This window comes from Urocitellus parryii, chromosome 7, assembly GCF_045843805.1.
Source record: "Urocitellus parryii isolate mUroPar1 chromosome 7, mUroPar1.hap1, whole genome shotgun sequence".
Taxonomy (NCBI): domain Eukaryota; kingdom Metazoa; phylum Chordata; class Mammalia; order Rodentia; family Sciuridae; genus Urocitellus; species Urocitellus parryii.
Window position 1 is genome coordinate 63,510,709 of NC_135537.1, and position 19,258 is coordinate 63,529,966.

General features: G+C 40.6%; 1 pseudogene; it reads right to left on the bottom strand.

The window, feature by feature from the left end:
* Nucleotides 1–385: 385 nt before the first annotated feature.
* Nucleotides 386–19,258, bottom strand: part of LOC113184183 (heterogeneous nuclear ribonucleoprotein F-like) — a 35,493-nt pseudogene continuing 16,620 nt past the window's right edge.

A 19,258-nucleotide genomic window follows, 5' to 3' on the forward strand; every position in this document is an offset into this window, starting at 1 on the left:
GTGTTGCACAATGGCCCTGTATTTTGACATAGCCTCCACAGCTTATTTGTAGTGGCAAATTGAACATCTGCTTTGCCTATCATTGCTCCATCAGGGCTAGTCTCAGAATGGATGCTCACCATGTTGAGTGAAGTTGTAGATATTGTTCTCAGTTGCTTTGTAGGTCAGCTCCCCCACCCCAACTCCATATGGATACAGCAGCTAATGGTGCTCTGAACATGAACTCACCATCTCCATGTCTACAGTTATACATGCCTGGAGATTAATTGAGGCCTCTCCCAAATGGTCAGTGGGGAAACTGTAGCCACAACTGAGGCAGCTGAACTTCTCAAAAGTCTCTGTAGCCTGCCCAGTAGGCACCAGACCTCATCATCTCCAGCCCTGCTCACCTCACAATGCCATTGTAGTTCTGGGCTCTGTCTGGCCAGTCACAGGGTCCCAGCCACTGCACTGACATAACTTTAGAGGCAGATCAGAGGATGAGTTAACTTCCTCCTGACTGCTTTTAAACACTTCCATATTCCTATGCCCTAATCTCTCCTGTGCTTCTCAGCTAATCTGTGAGGCAAACTGTACTAGGACTCCCCTGTAGTCTTGCCTTCAGGGTCCACAGGCAATGTTGATCCTATTTGGCTTGATTTCCAGCCCTTAGAAGAACTGAATAATTTCTTCCTTTGTGCATCCAAATGGGACTCCCTGAAGCTACATGAAGCTGTCATTGGTAGTGTCAGAGCTGGTGGGACCACTATGCTTCAACAACCAATCCACCTCAGTTTCTGTGTGACTGGAACATCTCAAAGGTCCAGTGTCCTTTGTTTTTGCTGTCTTTTCAGGGCCATTTTATTTTTTTAACATCATCTTCTGATTCAAGTTCAACAAAAGCCTCACCACTCTGTCTGCCTTCTCTAGTGTAAACAAAATGGACCCCAGGATCCCAGTGTGAATTGTGCAGTCAGACAGAAAGTTCTGCATGTCCTGAATTGAGCAGTAATAGGACAGGCCACGGAGCTTGATCTCACCTCCTTTATGGACAATTGACAGGGCAGGTGTCACACAAGCTTGGGCACAGATTACTGTGGCTTATGGAACAATCATGGGACCTTCAGTGGAAGACTCTTATATTAGGTAAAAAATTGTCCTCTGAGGAAGGAAGGGCTGATTTTTAATTTAATCAAGCAGCATAGCTTGGGCCAGAGAAGCCCAAATTCTCCCTGATGCTTCAAAATGCAGGGGGCTCTGGGAAAGTCCAAGTGCTTCTTCTTTTTGTTCTTAACCTTCCTAAATAAGACATGGTGCAGTCCTGCTTCCATGATGGAGCCAGAAGAATGTTCTTTTCTTTTCTTTCTTTCTTCTTTGGTACTGGGGATTGAACACCGGGGCGCTTAACCACTGAGCATCACCTCCAGGCCTTTTGATTTTTTGAGACAGAGTCTCACTAAATTCTGGAGCCTAGCCTTGAACCTGTAATCCTCCTTCCTCAGCCTCCTGAGTTGCTGGGATTATAGGTGTGCACCACTGCACCTGGCATATTTTCTACCATTCTTGAGAGAATACTTCCGATGCCATTCTAGGTTGACAGTTAATTTTCTCTCAGCCTTTGATGACACAATTCCACTGCCTTTTGGCTTCATACTTTCTGGTGGAAGTCTGCTTTCAAACTATTGTTATTTTGTGGTAGATGCTTTGTGTTTTCTCTCCCTACTTTTTTTTTTTTTTTGGTTACTGGGGATTTAACCCAGGGGTACTCAACCATTAAGCTACATCCCCAGCTCTTTTTATTTTTATTTTTAATTTTGAGATAGGGTCTTGCTGAGTTGCTCAGGGCCTCACTAAGTTGCTGAGGTTGGCTTGAATTTGTAATCCTCCTGCCTCAGTCTCTCAAGCTGCTTGAATTATAGGAATCTGCCACCATGCTCAACACTTTGTTTTTTCTTTCCTGTTGCTTTAACATTTTCTCTGGCTTTGGTGTTTCACATGATGTACCTAGTGTATATGATTATTTTTTTGAGGAATTTTCTGCCTGGGATGCATGATAATTCCTGTCCCTGTGGATTCATGTCTTTCATTAGTACTAGCATTTTCTTAGCTATTATAACTTCACACAGTCTCTCCTCCATTCTTTAGTTCTCTAGTGTAGAACAGTGTTTCGATGTACATTAGAACTTCTCATTCTTTCCTTCCTTTCTCTTATTTTCTTATCTTTTTGAGTTGCATTCTTTAGAACAACTTTCAGTTCACGGCTCCTTTCTTCTTTCATGTTTATTTTGCAGTTTTCACCTATTAGACTACCATCTTTGCATACTCATATGTATATATGTATAGTTTACTGTAGCTAGATTGTTTAATTAAATGTAGCTTTAATTTTTATAAGTTCTACTTGCTTCATTATGAAATGTATTTGGTCTTTTATTGCCCCCTCTTTTTTGTGGTACTAAGTATTGGACCCAGAAATGGCCTACCACTGAACTACACCTTCGACTCTTTCTTTTATTTTGAGACAGGATCTTGCTAAGTTGCCCACATTGGCATTGAACTTGAGATCTTCCTATCCAGATCTTCCTGGATAGCTTGGATTACAGGTGTGTGTCACTACATCCAGCTGTTTGGTCATTTTTTTATAATCCCCCTTTCCATGTTCATTTTTTCTATCTCTTTCAACATTTTATACATGTTTTATATATGTATGTATGTATGTATGTTTTAATTGTGGTAAAATATACATAGCATAAAATTTACCATACTAATTAATTTTAAGGATATAATTCAGTGGCATTAAGCATATTCACATTGAACATAGTTATTTTATAATCTATATCTGGTAATTCTAATATTTGAAGTCCCCTGGGGTTAAATAATGCTTATTGTTTCTATTGAATCTCACTTGTGGTTGTTGGTAATCTATAGGTTTGGTAATTTCTTTCTGTTTTTTTGAAACTTAGATTTAATTGAATTTAACCTGTAGCAATCTTTGTAGGACTTTGTAGGAGAGAATTGGCATTTCCCTTTGCCAGACATTAATTTTCTCTGTTTGGGGTGTTTAAGATTATCTGGACTGGGCACAATGGTCTATGACATTGGTCATATGAATGTCTATGACATTCCCAGCAGCCCAGGAAGCTGAGGCAGGAGGATAGCATGTTTAAAGCTAGACTCAGCAACTTAGCAAGACCCTGTTCCAAAATAAATAAATAAAAAGGGTTGGGGATGTCGCTCCAGAAAAATAAGAGTTGGTGCTACTCAGGAAACAAAAACTAATACCAGAATTCTAGAACAGTGTTGGCAAAATAGCACTCAGGCCAAGCACCTGTTTTTATAAATAAAGTTTTATTGACACATGGCCATGCCTATTCATTATACATGGTCATTCATGCCCATTTATTTACAAATGGTCTATGTTTGCTTTTGTGCTACAATGGTAGATTTAAGAAGTTGCAATTGACCCCATATGGCCCACAAGCCTAAAATATTTATTGTATGAACCTTTAAGAAAACTTTCATAGTTGTTCAGGGAAATACTGTCTTTAGAGCCTGCACAAACAGGTGGGGTAAACCTGAGACTTAAATAATGCTTTGCAGTGAAAGGGTGTCCCTCATGAAAGCAGGCACATAGTTAGCAACTCCTCAGGAGACCATTGTTATTGTTTGGATACAAGGTGTCCCCCTCAAAGCTCCTGTGTTGCTATAGGATTATTCAAAAGCAAAAACAATTAGATTGTGAGAGCTGGAGCCTAATCATTCCATCTAGTTTGAATGGACTCAATAGTGGTTAACTGTAGGCAGGTGGGGCATGACTGGAGGGGTGGGTCATGGGAGTGTGCCCTGGAAAGGTGTATCTTCTCTCTTCTCTATGGCCCCTTCCCCCCCCCCCCCCTGCTTCCTCGCTGCCATGTGGAGGAGTAGCTTCCCTCCTCCAAGCTCTCTGCCATGATGTTTTGCCTCACCTTGGGCCTAGAATAATGGAGTTGTCTTATCTATGGATGGAGACATCGGAAACCAAGAACCAACACATCCTTTTTTGCCTCTAAGTTGTTCTAGTTAGATGATACAAAAGCTGACTAAAACAACCATCTTTGTTGTTTTTATCATTATTACTACTAATATTTTCCACTGGAGCTACGGAAAATTGTCCTTTGGCTTGTTTTGCAAAGTTGGATTTTTTTTTTCCTAGTCCACCCTTTCACTACAAAGTGAGCCTCTTTGAAGGTTTAAGCATTATTTAAGTCTCAGGTTTACCCCTCCTGTTTGTGCAGGCTCCAAAGACCGTAGTTCCCAGAACAATCATGAAAGGTTTCTTAAAGGTTCATACAATAAATATTTTAGGCTTGTGGGCCATATGGGGTCAATTGCAACCTCTTAAATCTACCATTGTAGCACAAGAGCAGACATAGACCATTTGTAAATAAATGGGCATGATGATCGTGCATAATGAATAGGCATGGCCATGTGCCAATAAAACTTTATTTATAAAAACAGGTGCTTGGGGGCTGGGGATGTGGCTCAAGTGGTAGCGCGCTTGCCTGGCATGCGTGCGGCCCGGGTTCGATCCTCAGCACCACATACCAACAAAGATGTTGTGTCCGCCAAGAACTAAAAAATAAATATCAAAAATTCTCTCTCTCTCTCTCTCTCTCTCCTCTCTCACTCTCTCTTTAAAAAAAAAAAAAAAAAAACAGGTGCTTGGCCTGAGTGCTATTTTGCCAACACTGTTCTAGAATTCTGGTATTAGTGTTTCCTGAATAGCATCAACTCTTATTTTTCTGGGGGAGGAGGAAGGTACATGGTTAATTTTGTTTTGTTTTACTATTTATATTTCTGAGAATTTTCTTTATTATCTTGAAAGTTAATAAACTCATTTGACACATTTAACATTTCAATTTATCCAACATCTCAGTGTTTTGCAATGGAAGGATTTAAAAAAAATATCTTCTATCGTTCCAGCAGCAAAATCCCACAATTTCTCTTTCCTCTTTAGTTGATATATGAGCTCAACAAAAACTCATAAGTTAGCTAAATGATAGCCATCTGATTTTCCTTAAGCATCTCTTGAGTTCTTTAACATCTTGTCATAACAATTTATAGTTTCTTTTGCCTCTGAGAATTTATAGTCTCAAAATAGCAAGATTTCCAATGATAAATGCTAAGATTCTGACTTCTTTTCTGTTATGTCAGAGGATGGAGTATAGACAGTCCCCACCTGACTTAATGATGATTAGACTTATGAGCTTTCAACTTTATAATGGGTGTGAAAGCATACCTGAGCAATTATTCAGTTTTTCCACTTTCAGTACAGTATTCAAAAAACTAACTACATGAGATAGTCAAAACCTTATGAAATTGTGGGGAAAATAAGAATTTTATAAGATACTCATTATTCAAATATGACATAAACTGAAATGTGGCATGGCTTAGAGGAGATGATGTAATTTAAGGAAAGGGAATGCATTTGATTTTGGTGCATGGAATATCCTCCTTTAGACAACAGAGGTTTAATGACACATGGTCCAGTTGCTATATTGAGATTTTTTTTGAACAGCTTTATTGAGATAACATTAACATATGAAAATTCTATATATTTAAGATGCACAACTTGATGTTATGATATACGTATACATTTTGAAATGATCACCATGATGAAGCTAATTAGCATAACCATTACCCATTACCTCTAATTGTTACTGTGTGTGTGTGTGTGTGTGTGTGAGTGTGTGTGTGTGTGTGTGTGTGTGAGAGAGAGAGAGAGAGAGAGAGAGAGAGAGAGAGAGAGAGAAGGTGTGTGGGGGAGAGAGATATGATGGACTTTTCAGTGAGAACAATCAGTGCTCTAGGGTGTAATATTTATGCATCATCAGTAGTATTGTAAACATGTTTTCCAAGTTTAAAGTTTTAGAGTCAACCTACATTGACACAGCAAGGAAGGCCCAGCTATCATTAAGGAAAATGGTGAATGTTACAAACCTAGGAGTTTCAGAGGTCTGCACACAGCTGCCTGTGGCTGGGAGGACAAAACTCTCCAGGGGTAATCTTGTCTCTGTCTTAGTATAGTCTGATGGGTGAGAGTTTGAGGGAGAATTTATGTTTTAAATGAATTTATGTTTGGTATATTCTAAAACTTTTAAACTCTCTGGATCTTTTTTCTTTTCTTTTCTTTTTTTCTTTTTTTTATACCAGGGATTGAACTCTGGAGCACTCAACCACTGAGCCACATCCCTGGCCCTATTTTCTATTTGAGTTGCTTAGCTTTTGCTGAGGCTGGCTTTGAACTCGTGATCCTCCTGTCTCAGCCTCTCTAGCTGCTGGGATTACAGGCATGCACCACTGCACCCGGCCTCTGGATCATTTTTATAACCTTGCTTTAGAAAGAGTTATCCTGTAGTTCTTTTATTTCACAATATTTATGGAACATTTCCTACATTCCATTTGTCAGGCTCTGAGGAAGAGAACAAGAGAAAAATATCCTTGTCCCCATGTGGCTTATATTTCACTAGGGGAGAATGTGCCTTTCTACAAATGTCTTTAGCAATCAGGAAAATGCAAATCAAAACTATCCTGAGGTTTCATCTCACTGCAGTCAGAATGACAATCATCAAGAATATAAATAATAATAACTGTTGGTGAGGTTGTGGGGAAAAAGGTATGCCCATACATTGTTGGTGGGATGGCAAATTAGTGTAACCACTCTGAAAGCAATATGAAGATTCTTTAAAAAACTAGGATTGGAACCACCATATGACCCAGCTATCCCACTCTTTGGTGTCTATCCAAAAGAACTAAAATCAGCATGCTGTAGTGATTTGTGCATACCAGTGTTTATAACAGCACAATTCACAAAAGCCAAATTATGGAACCTAGGTGTCCCTCAAAAGATGAATGGAAGCCAGACAAAATGGGGCACACCTGTAATCCCAGTGGCTCTGGAGACTGAGACAGGAGGATCATGAGTTCAAAGCCATCCTCAGCAAAGGCAAGGCAGCGAGGTGCTAAGCAGTTCTACGAAACCGTGTCTCTAAATAAAACACAAAATAGGTCTGGGGATGTGGCTCAGTGGCTGGGTACCCCTGAGTTCAATCTCCAGTACTCCCCCAAAAAAGAGATGAATGGATAAATAAAATGTTGTATACATATACAACAGTGTTTTACTCAGCCATGAGAAGAGTGAAATTATGCATTTGCTGGTAAATGGATAGAACTGGAGGACATCATGCTAGGTGAAATAAGTCGGACTCAGAAAGTCAAGAGTTGAAGGTTTTCTCTCCTATGTGAAAACTAGAGAGAAATAAGGAATGAACAAAAAAAAGAGGGGGGGAACCTAATGAAAATAGAATGTATAATTGTGTATAATTTAGAGGAAGAAAGGAGGGATGGGGAAGGGGAGGAACTACAAAATGAAATTGACTAAATTATGCTATGTCAATGTATGAATATATCACAGTGAATTCTATTTTATATATAATTATAGAACATAAATTAAAATGAATTAATAAAATGTATTAGAAAAATGATAAATGAATAAATTAGAAAAAATAAATTAATAGAAGGAAAACCAATACAGTAAAGGAAGAGGATTGGGAGAAGGTAGAGGGGAGGTAAAAGGGTAGTACTGAGGATTGAAATGGAGCAAAGTATGTTATATGTACTAATGAATATGTCAGAATGAACTCCACAGTGGTGTAAAACTCTAATGTACTAGTAAAAGCATAAATAAATTATCTTTTGAAACAATCTTTAAAAAAATAAAAAACATCCAAATTTGCCAAAATTTCTTAATAAAAAATATATTGAAAAAAAGACAAAAGGGAAAGGAATTGGGATATCATTGATATCTCCATCACGTTTAGCAACAGTAGGTTCTAAGGCCCTGTATACTTTGGTGATTCCTAATTCTCTATCTTCAATCCAGATCTTATTCCACAGGGTCAGTTCTGCATGTAGGGGTGTCTAAGGAACACGCAAAACCCATCTTCCTCCAGTATCCTGCAGCTCCATCAAAACACACTCCTTCCTTTTTCCATCTCCCTCCTCTTCTCCCATCCTCCCACCATCTAGGAGCAATCACTGGATGCTCAGGCTGGCTGACTGTACCTCCTGTGTAGCTAGAGCTCAACTTCCTGTCTAGGTATCATACCCACCACTCCTCAGTCACCATCTCTCACTTGGATTATTGCAACATGCTTTTCAATGCTCTCCAATCCATCCTCCTACACCGCAGCCAGAGCCTTGTCTCAAACAGAAACGATCATCTCATTGATCTGCCTAAAGACAGTCAAGAGTGTCTTAGACTGTTCTGTGCTAACGGAGGAATCATTTATGATGAACACAAATTTGTTGGCTTGTGGTTCTAGAGGCTGGGAAATCCCAGATCAAGTCTGGCAGCAGATGGGACATTTTGGAAGGCAGGAGGTCAAGAGCACAAGAGAATGAACTTACTCCCACAGCCCTTTTTTATAATGGCACTAGTCTATTCATGAGGGCTCATGGCCATTCTGGGCTCTGGGGTCTTATCTTCTTCATTCGAATCTTGATACTACTCCTTCCTTGGGCAAGTTATTTAACTTTTGTAAGCTCACTGAGCACCTGTGACATGGGGATCAAGGTGAACTTAACTTGTGGGTTGTTGGAGACTTGTATTTTGCCCTGTGGCACCTCGTACTTTGTATCTCACCATCTGGTCTCAATGAGTTTCTCTGAATGGCCTCCCCATGCCCTCTGCTTGTCGCTGCCCTGCTCTATCTTGACGACACACACCCACTTTGTCATCCTGGTAGATTGTCTTCGAGAGCATGAGCTCCACCATTGTGGAGACCACTGCCCTGTTTTCTATAACATTCCCAGTGTTCTCTAACAGTGCTTGGCAATGGGAGGGCTCAGTAAAAAACGAGGAACACCTGAGACAGATGCAGAAGTCAGTTAATCTGGCTTGACCTTGGGGAGAACACTCTGACCTTGAGGTCTCAGGGAACCTGGAACAACCCTGGGACACCCAAGCAAGACAGCTCCACCTCTGGCAATGCACCAGTCATTGTATAATTTAGAAGATCTTTAGTAAGTGTATTCCTTCATCGACCCTTAAGAATGCTGGTTTCTCCACCGCATGACCCAGCTATACCATTGAAGAATTTAGGGTAATTTTGGGGTGGCATTAGAATTTACCTTGAAGAATTTAAGTCATCTTACCATAGCGATACATGCATACTGATATTATGGCAGCACAATTCACAATAGCCAAACTATAGAAATAGCCTAGGTGTATCAATGGATGAATGGGTAAAGAAAATGTAATATATATATATATATATATATATATATATAACAGAGTTTTATTCAATCATAAAGAAAAATGAAATTATGCCACTTGTAGAAAAATGGATGGAGCTAGAGACCATCATTAAGTGGAAAAGTCAAACTCAGAAGGCATGTTTTCTCCCATGCAGAATCTAGAGAGGAAAAAAGGAAGACAAAGGTGAGGGTGGATTTCCTAAAAACTCAAAGGCAGATCAGTAGAGGAAAAGGACCAAGAAGTGGGAGGCAGAGAAGGAGGGGAAAATGCTGGGGAGTGATATTGGCCAAACTATATTGTTATACTATGTGCATGTATGAATATGTAATAATAAATGCCATCAATATGTACAACTATAATGCACCAACAAAAATGTGGGAAAAATGCTGGTTTCTCAGCCATATTTATAACTTAAATAACATTAGGAGACATGTCTACACATCTGAATGGTACCAGATAACCTGTAGGGAGGTTTAGGGCTGCATTTGTGGAGTGCCATGTAGTCCTGGATAGGCAGTGTCTCTGCTGGGAAATTGCCTTATTTTATGGGGAAGTGTTTTTTATTCATCGATGCTTCCATGTAAACCTGCCACAGGACCAGCCCTCCTCCTGCAGGGAGGAGCTGTCAGCTGAGATGGGTGGACCCCTCTCATGGTGTGACAGGAGCTCAGGCAGTGATTTGGCTCCTTTAAGAGTGGGGACAGGCTGCTGGAGTTCCAAGGCTCCCACTGCTCACAGCCAGCAGCAGAGCCCAGCTGTCTGCAGCCCCGAGGGGACTTCACTGTGTTTACAGGGATGGTCATATGGTAACCTCTTCCAGCTCACGGGCAGGCTGCACAGTTACCTCATCTGCAGTCCAATGACTTCATCCACGTAAAATGTAGCATGTGGGAACTGGGAGCAGAGCAGGGCCAGCCTCTCACTGGAGCCCAGGAGAAGCTGTCCTCCATGTGGGCTCAGGGAATCAGCCCTAGAGCTGTCCACTTAGTAATTATTTCCAGCCCGGAGCTGACTCAGAGCCAAGTGGATGTGTTCTCCTGGGAGGGGAGCTGGGAGGCGCCTGTGCAGACATGTGTACCCACACCTGGAACTTGCTTATCGCAGGTGATTCCTCCTCCCCCACCCCAGTTGGGCCACATTGGCTGTTGCCTCAGATTCTTAGGCAGGAACCTCCAAAATGTTGTTGTACAAACAGGATGCAAAGCACAAGGAGAGAGAAAAAGGCACATGGTGTTCTAACTTGGGGGTGGAAGCATCATTAGATATTTTTTTTATTATTGTTTATCACTATCTTTGAATTATATTTGTTCTCCAAAAAATATTGCATGTGATGACTAGGAATATAAAATAAATTACCTTTGCCATAGGCTGCTGGGTTTATTAGCCCCTTTCAAGCTCTTCACCATGTAAAGGACAGGTTGACCTACAGTTGTCTCCTCCTTCCAGCAGCCTCCCTCTCTCTCTGTAACAGGAGCTCTGCTATTTGTGCATTTAACAGCTTAACCCTTTGAGTCAATCCAAGGCTCTGTATTCTTTCTGGTATTTCTTTTGGGAAAGCATTAAATTTTTTTCCAGCTTTATTGAGATACAATGGACATTTAAAAAATGTATATATTTATCATGTACAACAGCATGTTTCAATGTATGTACACATTGTGAAATGATTAGCACAATCAAGCTGATTATCCTACCCATTCTTTCACATACTTGCCACTGTGTGTGTGTTTGTGTGTGTGTGGTAAGAACATGTAAGATCTACACTCTTAGCCATTTTCATGTACAAAATACATTATTATTAACTATAGTTACAATGCTGTAAAATAGATCTTCAGAACAGTTATTCATCCTATCTCACTGAGCCTTCATCCTCTTTGACCAGGCATCTTACATTGTAAGGCAGCTGATTCATGTTATGCACATCTTGTCTATATATATATATATATATATATATATATATATATATATATAATGAAAACAGATGGAAAAACAAGCCCAGGAAATAAAATGGAAAGAACAACACAAAAGTTAAATAGCCCTAGAGGTCAAGAATTTATTTGGATAAGCTTTGCACAGCAAAAAAAAAGACTCTTGAAGGGGAGACTGCTCATCTTAAAGAGCAAATGTTAATAAACTTACCGTCATCCCCCTGATTGCATGAAGCTCAATTAGCAATACAGGACCCGTTGCCCTTGTTCTTTAAATGCAGGACAAAACCAGTTATTAGTGTGGTATCTAAGTCTTGTGGGGGCGGGAGGCAAAGTCATGACTATAATGAGCAAAAAAGCAGGGGTCATTATTTTGATGGTGTGTTTGCTGTTGACTCCTGGTTGTGCACTTGACATATTCTTTCTTATTAGCAAGCTTGGAACAGCGGTGGAGAGTGTTCAAATGATTTCCCCCCAAAATCTGAGCTTTAGGACAGTTCTCCTACATGTAGATGAATACCCCTCTAAGCAAATCGCCTCCCAGCCTGTCCAAAATCACCTCTGCTGCTGGCAAATGGTTTTTCAGAGTAAGGTAAGCACTGCAGAGAACCCGAGGCTGTATATTTAAACAATTACAGGCCTGTGTGTATTTCAGCCTCCTGCTGCATGGTCCCGAGCAAGATGGTGTAATATGTGCATTTTACATATCAATAGCAGAGGAGGCTGTTTCCAGATGGCTGTACCTATTTCAAAGCCACCTTTTTATTCAGAAGGAAGACTGTGTGACCTCCCTCCAAGTAAATGTGTTTTGTAAGCCCTGGGAATGAATGCTTAAAAAATGGTCCTGGGCTATATTTCATGTCCAGTCCAACGTGTTGTGTGTGCACAGCTGTTCGGGGCTGGCATGTGGTAGCATATTAAAAGGAAGATTACCATTTCCAATTTTTTCCCCTTCTGAAAGCTTGATATGCATATATGAAACTTGTGGAAAAAAATAGGCATAATGAGACAGGGAAGCTGGGTCTCAAGGCACTAGTCGGTGCACATCTGGAGTTTGTAGCATTCTAGAGATAGTTACTTATTCCCAGGAGCCGCAGCCGGAGTGGGAATGGTAGTCCGGTATCCATGGTGAGCTTCCCTATCTCACCGTGCCAGGTGTGCGTGTGTGTGTTATTTCTTGGAAAGGCTGTCCTCTGAGGGGATGGGGAGGGGAGAGGACAAGAGAGGAGAGAAGGGAAAAAACAGAAGGGAGGTAATTAGGCACCACCTTGCCCAGCAGAGCCAGCTCAGGCGTCTGAAATCGAGGATGGGTATTGGAAGGGCGCTGGTGGAGTCAGATGATGCATTCAGAGTCTTCTTGCCGCCTGCCAACTCCAGGCTTGTTTCTATGGGTACGAGGCCAGGGAAGAGAAACCCTGGGGTCAGAAAAGGCGCACAGATAACAATACCAAGCAGGATGGGCCTTGCTCCTTGCCTTTTGTGCAGTTTCATTTTAATCTTGAACTGGCAACCTGAATGCATGCTGGTCCCTCCACACTGTCCCCCTACCCCAGTTAGGAAATTGGAAATGTTTCAAATCTTGTAAGCTGTGATTTAGAGAAAGGCTTCATGGAATATTGCTTTCATTGCATAATTGGCCGATCTTTCTATTCCCATTTAGCGGACAGAGAAAGTGAGGAGTTGGAAACTGTATGGACCCGCCTTATAATAAGAGGGAAATGGCACAACTGGGAAGTTTTCCCAAGAAAAGAATTTGTTATAAATTTCATAGATCCAGGACATGCGTGATTTTTTTTTCTTTCTTTCATTTCTTTTCTTTTCAACCCCCCCCCCCCCCAAGCTTTAAGATTGTGAAGTTCCAGATGCTCTCTGTAAAAAACAATGCCCCACAGGGAGGGGAAGTGTGAGGTCCGGCTTGAGGCCACCCTTATAAAGGCTATAAACAGCAGCTGCTTCTATTGTGCGTGCCAAGTGCTGCCTATTAGGGTAGGTCTCCGAACTCCTTGTTTCTTTCTCTTCAACCAGATGTGACCAAGCGGGAGTTTGTCAATTCAGAGGTGGACCCCAGATGGTGGGAACCAGGAAGCGGAGGGGGCACAGGGGGCTCTGGGGAGGCCCTCGCCTCTTTCTGCGGTGCTTTGGCTTCCATCTCTGCGTCTCATCTGCATTCCCTCGGCTCCCAGTTCTCTATAGCGGAGGCTGAGAGGAGAAGGAGACCCGAGTGTGTGATCTGCAAGCTCAAATGTGGGCATGTGGCGGATGCACGACACACTGGAGGGGAAAGGTGACAGCGAAAGAGCACTCGGAGGAACTCCATTTAAATTCCCCCAAAGGGAGGGCAGAAGAGGGTAAATAAATGAGCCCCATGCTGCTTAGACTAAGCAGGACTGGAGGGCGAAACAAGAGGATTTGGGCTGGAAGAGACAGAGATGTTTCTCTCAGCCTCACCTGCCAAGGGCTCATCAGTTCTTGGGTTAGCAGGGCATAAACTGTCATTCTCAACCTCAGAATCATGCAAATCTAGTTACTTGTGCACACGCGTATTTACCCATTTGCCATTTAAGAAACCGAGTTCAGACATTCTTAAACCCTTATTTCTCTTTCCCTTTTTGGTTCTTCTCCCTTGGTAGAGGACCTTGGAGACACGACTGAAAACAGCTGTCTGCACAAGTTCCCTAGCTAGAAGCCCGGAGGGGGAGATGGGGAAGGAACATCTTTCACAGAGCCCTGGACAGTCTCTGCATGCAAGTAACATGGCCCAGGCAAGTGGTCCTCAAAGTAACAGCCTCTGTTGTTTTGCCCTTTCTGTTTCATGGAGATGATGAGAATCATTGAAAAGTTTATCTTCTGAAGTGCTCAACTGTATTGCCAGAGCTGTTTCTGTCACAGTGATTTCCCAATTATACAAGCAAATTCTCCAACACAGCTGGTAGAAGTAGATGGGTAGAGTGATACAGAGAACAATTCAAAAGTACAGTATGACCGAATTAAAGATTTGAATAGGTCATGGCACATCATTCCTATAGATGCCAGAGAAACTCTTGCATAGGTGTATATGGAAACAAATGTATAAAGATGTTTCAGTTGGAGTTGGAGGCAACATAAGTACTCAAAATTTGGGGTACTCAAAATGTGGCAGGAGTTTATGGTGGAATATCATGCAACAATTGTCATCATGAAGAACCACAGTTCTTTTTTTTTAAAAAAATTTATCTTTTAGTTTTAGTTGGACACAATACCTTTTCTTTCACTTATTTATTTTTATGTGATAGTAAGGATTGAACTCAGGGTCTCACATGGGCGAGGTGAGCTCTCTATCACTGAGCCACAACCCCAGCCCTGAACCATAGTTCTTTAGAAAGAAATGAAAATGCAGGCAGCAGAAGAATACAATCTATAGAATGATACCTGTTAGTCAGCTTTACATTACTGTAACAAATTCCCGAGATGAATCAACTTAAAAAGAGGAAAGTTTCATTTTGGCTCACAATTTTAGAGGTTTCAGTCCATGGTTGCTGTAAGCTTATGGGGAAGCAAAATATCATGGCAGAAGCATATGGCAAGGATACTGCTCAGTTCATGTAGGGAAACATAAGGTGAGGAGGGGCTGGGGTCTAAATATCCCCTTTCAGGGCATGTCTAAATGATCTAACTTCCTTCTACTAGGCCCTACTTCTTAAAGACTGGGACATTCAAAATACAAACAATAGCAATACCACTTTAATAATGATAAGGAATGTATATTAATACAAACGATACTGTATTTTTATATCTCCAAAGGCAAATTCCTAATACGTTTGATGAGTGTCTATTGGGTGGGGAGAAAGGAAGGAGACAAGACCCTGGGTATCAAGAATAAAGGGAGGGCTGGGGATGTGGCTCAAGCGGTAGCGCGCTCGCCTAGCATGCGTGCTACCTGGGTTCGATCCTCAGCACCACATACCAACAAAGATGTTGTGTCTGCCGAGAACTAAAAATTAAATAAAAATTCTCTCTCTCTCTCTCTCTCTCTCTCTCTCTCTCTCTCTCTCTCTCTCTCTCTCTCCTCTCTCACTCTCTCTTAAAAAAAAAAAAAAAAAAAGAATAAAGGGAGCCAGGCATGGTGATGCACGCCTGTAATCCTAGCGACTTGGGAGGCTGAGACAGGAGGATTGCGAGTTCAAAGCCAGGCTCAGCAAAAGTGAGGCACTAAGCAAATCAGTGAGATCCTGTTTCTAAAGAAAATACAAAATAGTCTGGGGATGTGGCTCAGTGGCTTAGTGCCCTTGAGTTCAATCCCAGTACAAATAAAGAAAAGAATAAAGGATAAAATAAAAATTAAATAAAGAAGAGAGTAGTATGGTTTGAACTGACCAATGATGATAATTAATGGGCCACAGAGTAAAGAAGCCATTAATTCAGTTGCACTTAAATTTGTAAGTATAAAAATTTCCTTTCTCCGTCTCTCCCCTATCTACCTGCCTAAAAAATAGCAGGGTTTCTGTGGTAAGAAGTACTAAAGAAATGCACAATTCATATATAATATTATCATCAACAATTAATCATCAAATACTCTTTAGACCTATACTGTGGGTTTAGTCCTGCACTAGGTATGACAGAAGCATGCAAGAGCATATGGTATTGTCCTTGGCCTTATCATGCAGATTGGAAATTTTATGTGAAAAATAACCTGCAATTCAAAACAGTTTTTAATTAAGGCCCAAACTGTGGAAGATATACCACATGAGCTGCATGAGGTTTGAAAAAAAAAAAGATGGTAAGAAAAGCAGTGGTCTGAGAAATTTTTCTAGAGAAAGATGCTCTACATTGGCCCTTACAGGAGACAGGGGTTGCTTTGGTGGAGGGATAGAGAACTGAAGCCTGGGAGCAGCTGTATTCAGGGACAGACCCCACAGAAAATGCAAGTTTGAGGTGTGAGTTGGGGTGTAGTATCCACTTACCCTCTGGTAGAGTTCAGCTCTGGGGACTGTGCGTTGTCCCCAGGGTTCTGCAGGAGGTCATTGGCAAAACCTCGTTCAGGCTTTCCTGCACCCTGTTCAGCATGTGGGTGCTTGAGAGTGGGATTTGGGATTTGGTCACGAGACCATATCTGTCGCCAGAGGCATCCCTGTCACTTTATTTGCCCTTTCAGACTTGGGCTGCCTCCCAGCATTGCCGTATTGCTCCCTCTGTGAGAAAAAGGGAAGGGGTCACGTCTTAAGGTAACGGACCTACATTAGCAATGTTGCATAGACAGTTCTCTGCATGCCATGGACAGATCTTCCAGTGATCATTTAAAAAAGCTTTTTAAAAGTCAAAATCATACTTGTGGGAATTCAAAGAGTTGACTCACTATGGTTTCTTAAGGAAACCAGGAGTCCCCTCCCTCCCATTTCTCCCTGCTCAGACATAGTCACTTGAAGCTGTGTGGATAGATTCCTTTTGTATTTATAACTATGTTTCTGCTTAATGGGTGTGATATTGCTGCCTTTTGATTTTTTCGTTTTAGGCACTATCCATGGACCTCATATTGTGTAAGAAAAAGGTCAGTTAGCTTTCTTTTCACTTCCTCCCTTGGCCATGAACATTTCCTATCCCCTGTTTCCCCAGGCACTTTATATATTATAATTTGGTTGGATCAATATTCAGAGTATGTTATTCAAAACTGAGCCTTTCAGCAACGATGATTATTTTTTCTTTTCCAAGTAACTTTTTGATCTCTGGATCTAGTGGCTATATCCACCAGCAGTGTGGAAATATAACTAATGCAATTATAGGATTAATTCTTCATATTATTCAATTTTAATTCTTTTTACATCTAAACTTAAAAACGGTCAGCTTTTGAGAACTTTTGAGTATGTTTGGCATACCTTGGGTATGTAAATCGCTTTTCATTTTCTAATTTAATGAAAACTCAATATAGCTGAAATAAGTATTCTAAGAAATTTTAGTGTGCAAATTGTGATGGGTGGCAAATGCAAGAAACACATTGGATCTGAAAGATTTAGTTTAAAAAAGAACATAAAATATCTCGTTACTAATATTTATGTTGATTTTATGTTGAAATCATATTTTGGGTATATTAAGTATGATGTACTATTAACCCAGTAAGTTCCATTTTTTTTGTGTGTGATTCTGGGAATTGAACCCATGGCCTTGTGCATATGAGGCAAGCACTCTACCAACTGAGCTATATCCCCAGGCCCCTATGTTTTTAATTCTGCAAATATTTCAACAAAATTGACATAGCTGCATTAAAATAGATTGGAAAACTTAATCCATAGCTTACATATTATTAAAATAATAATTATTATTAGAATTATATTCTTTTTATCATATCATGTCTTTATTACATGCTATATAATTATATATTATCTATTAAATTTGAGTTTTCAGTTGGGCATTGTGGTGCACACCTGTAATCCCAGTGGCTCAAGAGGGTAAGGAGGAAGATCCTGAATTCAAAGCCAGCCTCAGCAAAAAGCGAGGCACTAAACAACTCAGTGAGACCCTTTCTCTAAATAAAATACAAAAAATAGGGCTGGGAATGTGACTCAGTGGTCGAGTGCCCATGAATTCAGTCTCTGGTAACCACCTCCACCCACCCTCACCCCCCCAAAATTGAGTTTTTATAGGTGTTTCACATCTGGGGTGATGGGAAAATATAAATGAAAATGAATTTCAGTTGGCTTTTTAAAACATGATTATAAACTGTTGAAAATGGCACATTTCTATTGGATATGGCTGTGTGGTATTACATTTCATTTATTTATTTGGTTTTTCTGTGAATTTATCGACCTCCAATCCTACAGCAGTGCTCTGAGTTTCCTCTTGGGATGGGCATTCCCACCAGCATTCTGTATCCTGTGTCCTCTGATGAACTCTCATCTGGACTGGCAGCTGTCATCCTCAGGCTCCCCTTCACTAACATCCTGGGAATACTTACATTGTTCAACTCTGTTCATGCCTGTTTACTGAACCTCATGACTTTTCCCTTTTTGTTTAATGAAACACCCTTTCCAGTAGTTTCCTAAGAAAAGTGTGTGGGAGGTAATTTTTTTGCAACCTCTTACATTTGAAAATTCTCTATACACCCTTGATGTAGTTTGTCTGGGTAGGTGAGTCCTGTATGGAAATAATTTCTCAGAAATTGGAAGCCACTGTGCCATTGTCTTCCAACTTTTTGTGTTGCTGTTGAAGCTCTAAGTCGTTTGATTTGTTATCCTTTGTATACACCGTTTCTCTTGCAGGTATTGCTCTCTGTCTCCTTGTAGAATCACCTTTTTTTTTTTTTTTTTTCACCATCGCAGCAAACTTTCATGATGATGTGTCTTGGTGTGGGCCACACCCTTCAATTTCGGGAAATTTCCTTGACTTACTTCATTGGTGATTTCCTACCCTCCATTTTTTTCCATTTCTTCTCTTTTCATTTGCATGAAATAGTTATTGATCTCTACAGGTCTCAAATTGTCATATCTTTTCTCTTTTATTTTCCATTTACGTCTTTTGCTCTTCTTTCTAAAAAGTTTAATTTTTTTCCAACTCTTCTGCTGATTTATTAATTTATATATCATATTTTTGATTTCTCAAAGCTCTTTTTTTCCTCATTGACTATCCTTTTTAATTGCATCTGGCTCTTGTTTTATGGATATGTATTTTCTATATCTCCTTCTTCAAGAACTATAATGTTTTTTTTTTCCTTACATACCCTCTGTTTCTTCCCAATTCCATTTCTTCTGTGTGTTTGATATCTCTTTATGATAAAGGATTCTCTAGATGGATAGAATTCTGGGGTTGTTTGTGCCTGTTTAGTTGCGTGCGGTTGAGCTTCTAACAGCAGGGTGCTGTGGGGAAAATCCTCAAGTGAGTTAGTTGCTTTAGGTATTTCCTGGAGAGCTGGTCAGATTTCCCAGAAGAGATTTGGTCAGTCTGGCAGTAAAATCTTGGCTGCCTGACTCCTGGGAGTTGACTTGAGGGCTTGGGATTTCAACATTTAACATGTGGACATTCACTAGCCCTTGTTTTCATAGGGCACCCCAGCCTGCTCTTGGCTGCCTCTGCCAGTATCTATTTCTGCATT